The 6,000-nt window shown below is 43.2% G+C and overlaps 1 protein-coding gene across 1 annotated transcript in view; it reads right to left on the reverse strand.

The window, feature by feature from the left end:
* Positions 1-3,706, reverse strand: part of SRCAP (Snf2 related CREBBP activator protein) — a 1,275,580-nt gene extending 1,271,874 nt beyond the window's left edge. Inside the window, exon 1 of the mRNA XM_069201690.1 lies at positions 3,438-3,706. The gene's annotated coding sequence lies outside the window, so the exon portion shown is untranslated. The remainder of the gene's footprint in view (positions 1-3,437) is intronic.
* Positions 3,707-6,000: the final 2,294 nt, after the last annotated feature.

A 6,000-nucleotide genomic window follows, 5' to 3' on the forward strand; every position in this document is an offset into this window, starting at 1 on the left:
GAGGACCATATAAAGAAAAATCTACAAAGAAATAAAAAGGGGTGACAAAATTAAAGATAAGGATTCTCATAAAATTCTGAGACAATACGGAATATAAAGATATTTGAAATATAATAAAGGCACCAGTTAACATACAGATATGATAAGCTCCTCAGAAACCTCTATTAACATTTAGGAAGCTGTTCCAATTTCAGAGACATAATCACGGTATATTCGACCAGAAAAGCAGCAACAAATGCTAAGGTTACTGACCTCCTCCCCCCATTCCACTCCCCTCCCCAAGTTTTGTCATCAAGTAGCAACCCTAGAACAGCAATCAGTTATCACTAGAAAAACGACTCAGTAGGCTAACGTCAATCGCTAAATGCTGAACTGTCATATTAATATTATGATAAACAATAACATTGTCAGATCTCCATTGCAGCTTTAAAAACAGCTATGTTTAGAAATTGTGTAATTTAGTACTGTGGATCCAACAATCAATTGGGTTAGCTTTTAAAGAGGTATTGCTTAACTTTTTTTTTTTGCAAAATGACAGAACTATGCTTAGAGATTTTAATATGGGACACTGCATAAAAAATATGCAAACTATTACAGTCTCCCCAACAAAAGATTGCTATTTTTTTTAGCCAAACGCACACACGGTAGAAGAGCTGTGCAAATCAGACTATGAAAATCTTGATCAGTTTTTGCCCTGGTGGGCATTCAGTGTTGTGTGTGTATATATCTCATAGGGGCCAACAATGATCAAAAGCAACAAGCTGGGGGTACATTTCATAATGAAAACCCTGCAATCATTAACACGCATTCCATTTTTAGGGCCGAGCAAGCGCTTGCACATGCGTATTCTCTTGTGAGACGATGTAGTAGTTAGAAAAGGGCTCGGAGCTACATCCATGTCACGTCAGTGTCTTTCATTGGTTCGTGGGCTTGCTTTTTAAAATCTGCTTGCTTTCATTAGTGGAAGGCATGCGTGCGTAATGCCTTTTCCGGTGGATAGCCCTTCTCGAGCGCAGAGACCAAGTACTGAAAACATACAAGGCTCACTGTTTACTGTCCAGTTTGTGGACTACTTTTTTTTCGCAGCGTGATCTTGCTTGGCAGAAGTCGAGCGCTTTGCATGACATCGACCCTGTTACATAGTTAATTGCATTTTTGCTGGTTACGTAGATAATTGCACTTTTGCCAATAGGTTTCACTACGAGAGTTTACAACTGCTAATGGCAGTAACTCAGAGAAATGCGAGACCCGTTGCATTGCAAATTCTTGTTTAAGCTATGGTGTCTTCCTGGAAATACTGGCCATTTATTACCCTTTGCTAACATCTCCAATTTCACATAGTGTTTTAACAGTCTTACCACTTGGTTATACATGCAATTTTTGAAGGAAGACAAAAAATAAAATGAATTGTGTGTTAGGTCTCCTCCACTGCATGAATAATACTAACCGTATTGGTAACTAGGCTACATAAACTATATAAGAGCACCGCTAAATAAATAGCTCAGAACTTCGAGACACTACCCAGCGTTTAATGGTGTCATCCGGCCAGATGTGACACACCAATCCCCATACGCCTTTGTTCCTGAGGCTAAAGCACGCCATGAGAAAGACCAAGTTCAAACATATGTCATGCAGGCCGTAAATACGAGAAAATGAAAATCATTCAGCTCTTACGTTAAGTTATGTAAAATATTTTATTGTAACATAGCAGGTTAATTGATTTTACACAAATGTCTATAAAAATGACTTACTAACCACAAACAGATCTTAGTTGCAGTGGAAGCTAGTAAAACAGCCAATTTGGATTTGAGAACTATAACAACACTCGGTGATGGCGCTGGCATAGTACTTGTAGCTGAGAGAATCCGGGTAACACTACACTATGTGTACACCTTAAATATAAAGATCACAAACAATGTCCCGTCAGCGCCACACAAACCATTATGACAAATTGTTTAAATCTGTCCCGGAAGTAAGACAAGCCGCAAAACAAGCATTTGCTCCATAATGAAAAAGCGGCATGAGAATTAAACCGTTACTTAAATCTAAAAATCAGACAAACCCTGTGAACTGTTAAGCCACAAATCCCATGAAAAAGCGTGGAGCACGAAATACAACTTTCTAGTGTTAGTTTTGTGAGCTTTCAGTTGCCGTTCATACACTGCATGAAAGCAACCCACACTGACCTATCCAGAACTAGGTCAGGCACGATTGTTAATATACTTGATTACAAAATTACGCTTATCCCCAAAAGAAATCATGACATGAGCTATTAACAACTAAGTCTGTACAATTATCTTAACATACACATATCTGAAAGGTGACAGTATGGGTTATCCAAGACTGAGATGAGAGGCATTATACGTAAACGCGGGCATGCTAGAGGGGTTTAAAAAGCGGCATATTTTTCGCTACGGTGCACTGCAACAAACTGCAAAGCAAGTCAGCAGCTTTCCAAATAAATGTGTTTACAGCAAACTTTTCCAGGAAATTGGTACTAACAGAGACTATGGTGGCGGTTATATATATGATTTACGAGCTCTTCCTCTCCCAATAAAGGAATTGTTCTTTAAAGAGCGATCGATAACATCAAACAAGAGCCGGACCCCTTTGTACGAAGGTTGATTCGAACATCAGGTTATAAAAATGTCTACGTAGAAGTTCGTAAAGAGCAGTTTCAATATGCTGCTTTAACGCAGTATCTTACGTATACAATAAGGAAACGTGGTCTTAAGATTCACATCGTCACCACGCATCAAAAGGTTACATTTGTCTTTTACATTAGAAGCACTCAGCAAAAAAAGCAGGGTCATTACAGAAACAAATCAATGTCTGCATACCTAAAAAAAAAAAAAAAAAAAAAAAAAAATGTAAATAATTGAACTGTATGCTAACTTCTTGATCAATTAAGACTGTGTGACTGATTACACTTAGGCACCAAGAAACGCCTCCAGCGGCAATTAAAATTAGTAGATAGGTAAAAGTTGATGAAAGAACGTCATACTAGGCTGCAAAGTTGACAGTGTAGAACTGCTCATTCAATAAAGGGGGCACCCAAAAGGTACTAAGAGCAGCACCCATAAAAGCATCAGAATGATTGGTCCAGCACACAATGCTAAATAAGGGTTCATGCGCGGTAGGGTCAGGTGAAGCTGATATAACAACACTCTTTGTTAACGATTACCTCCAACCCGAGACTGACCCTTCACCTGTACGCAAGCGCATCTCTCGGTCCGTCCAGGGCAGACACGCATGCGCAAATAAAAGTGCCGGCCGGCGTAACTTGCTTTAATAAACACTCCGTGATCCGCACACATGCCCCGGCACAACGTGTGCCACCATCACATCGGCTCCCGTGTACTGAGGACCCGGCCCCCACCCCCGCCCGCAAGGGGAGGGTCCCGGGGACATGCGCCCGCCATCTTGTTCCGCTTTACCTGCCTGAGGCCCCAGCTTTCTTCACTATTATCTACGCTGCTGGGCTACAGCGGGCACCCAATCTGCCGCCATCCGATTCAGAAGGGCCCGTTCTGCCTCCGGAGACCCGCAAGGCCACGCGGAGGGGGGGGGGAAGAGGTCACCCCAACCTCTTGCCAGTCGGATATCAGGAGCGTCAGGCGGGGGTAGCGGGCGGGGATGAGACAGGCACTGCACCCGAGTTCAGTTCTTCAAAATGGCGGCTGCACTCACCGGCGCGAAATCTCGCGAGAGCGCGGGGATCGTATGAAATTGTAGTCCGTGGAAAAGTCAGGCGCTCATTAAAAATGGGCTGTGCTTCGTAAACTCGGACTCGTAGATTTTTGATTTACAGTGTATGTGCTCGTGAGAATGTGGCTGCCGGGAAATGTAGTTTCTTTAGGTGTTTTAATTCCGTTTTTTAAATTACTGTAATCGTTTTGTAGCAGTTTTCGTGCACTGGCAACACAAGCCCAGTATCAATAACGTATTTTAGGTAGTTTTTACTGCATATGCTTCAATAATCCCCGTGGATGGCACTCACGAGGCAAGCCATTGTAAACATACTTTTCAAATATTCTATAAAACCACTTTTGAAATCACTCAACGCTGCACGCATTTTCTTTTTTCGCAATTAAAATTGCCCCAAATGTTAACGAAGGAACACACAACACCTTCACACGGTGCTGGGAACACATAGCTGTCAAGTTTTCAGATTGCTTAAGTGTGACATTCCCATGGTTTCAATGCACTTATGAGTGACTTTCAACTGCCAAATGTGTGACACTTAGAGTGACACTGTTTCGTGAGTAAGACCAAGCAATGAAGTCAATGAAAAGAGAAAATTATCATCAAGCATTTGCAATGCAATGGGTCTTTTGTTTGCTCAAGTTAGAGCTATTAGCGTTGTAAATTCCTACCTGAGCTTTTCTTGCCACATAAATTGAAAATTAAAAGTAAAATAGTTGGTATAAGTGAGCCAATTCAAAGCACCACGTCTGCCATTAGCATGAGCACGAAGGAGAGGCACAAAAGGAAAATTAAGTTTGCTCGCGGTCAAACGTATCTGCAAACGTGCAATTATCCATGTGACAGGGTCGATGGTCCTCACTTACAGCTCCTATTTTAAAAAGATGACTAGCATATTCACACTGCTTTCGGTTGCAGGCTGGGCCCTCGTACTGCTTTAAATATACAAGTCGCATTCCCCACTGCACCAAACAGGATTCAATTCTGTTTCTGTTTGATTACACACACCCCTGCAGTTACTGCATTAACTAATTTAGGTTTCACAACGTAAAAGAGTGCATTTTCCACCAATGATTTATATGCTGGAGAATGGCCTGTGGGTCCGCCAGGGCAACAGGGTAAATTACCCCGTTGCCCTGGTGGAAGGACTGTCCACCAGAATTAGACGTGGTCATTTATAAAGGCATTGTCAGGAACCGCCTGTTATCATAATTCCCTCATAGCCACAGGGGTATCAGTTAACGTAATCAGTAAAAGGCAGTTTGAAAGATTGCAAATCAGACCCAAGCTGCGACCCAGCCTGGTCAAGATCTATGTATATGGTGGCTGTAGGAAAGTAGCCTCTTTCTAGCCTTTTTACCCCCACTTTTGGCCTGTTTGTGAGTATATGTCAGGGTGTTTTCACTGTCTCACTGGGATCCTGCTAACCAGAGCCTCAGTGTTTATGCTCTCTCTGCTTTCTAAATTTGTCACTACAGGCTAGTGACTAAATTTACCAATTCTCATTGGCACACTGGTACACACATATAATTCCCTTGTATATGGTACTTAGGTACCCAGGGTATTGGGGTTCCAGGAGATCCCTATGGGCTGCAGCATTTCTTTTGCCACCCACAGGGAGCTCAGACAATTCTTACACAGGCCTTCCACTGCAGCCTGCATGAAATAACGTCCACGTTATTTCACAGCCATTTTCCACTGCACATAAGTAACTTATAAGTCACCTATATGTCTAACCTTCACCTGGTGAAGGTTGGGTGCAAAGTTACTTAGTGTGTGGGCACCCTGGCACTAGCCAAGGTGCCCCCACATCATTCAGGGCAAATTCCCTGGACTTTGTGAGTGCGGGGACACCATTGCAAGCGTGCACTATACATAGGTCACTACCTATGTATAGCATCACAATGGTAACTCCGAACATGGCCATGTAACATGTCTAAGATCATGGAATTGTCACCCCAATACCATTCTGGTATTGGGGGGCAATTCCATGATCCCCCGGGTCTCTAGCACAGAACCCGGGTACTGCCAAACGGCCTTTCCGGGGCTTCCACTGCAGCTGCTGCTGCTGCCAACCCCTCAGGCAGGTTTCTGCCCTCCTGGGGTCCAAGCAGCCCTGGCCCAGGAAGGCAGAACAAAGGATTTCCTCTGAGAGAGGGTGTTACACCCTCTCCCTTTGGAAATAGGTGTGAAGGGCTGGGGAGCCTCCCCCAGCCTCTGGAAATGCTTTGATGGGCACAGATGGTGCCCATCTCTGCATAAGCAAGTCTACACTGGTTCAGGGATCCCCCAGCC

This window comes from Pleurodeles waltl, chromosome 7 (genome assembly GCF_031143425.1).
Source record: "Pleurodeles waltl isolate 20211129_DDA chromosome 7, aPleWal1.hap1.20221129, whole genome shotgun sequence".
NCBI classification, from domain to species: domain Eukaryota; kingdom Metazoa; phylum Chordata; class Amphibia; order Caudata; family Salamandridae; genus Pleurodeles; species Pleurodeles waltl.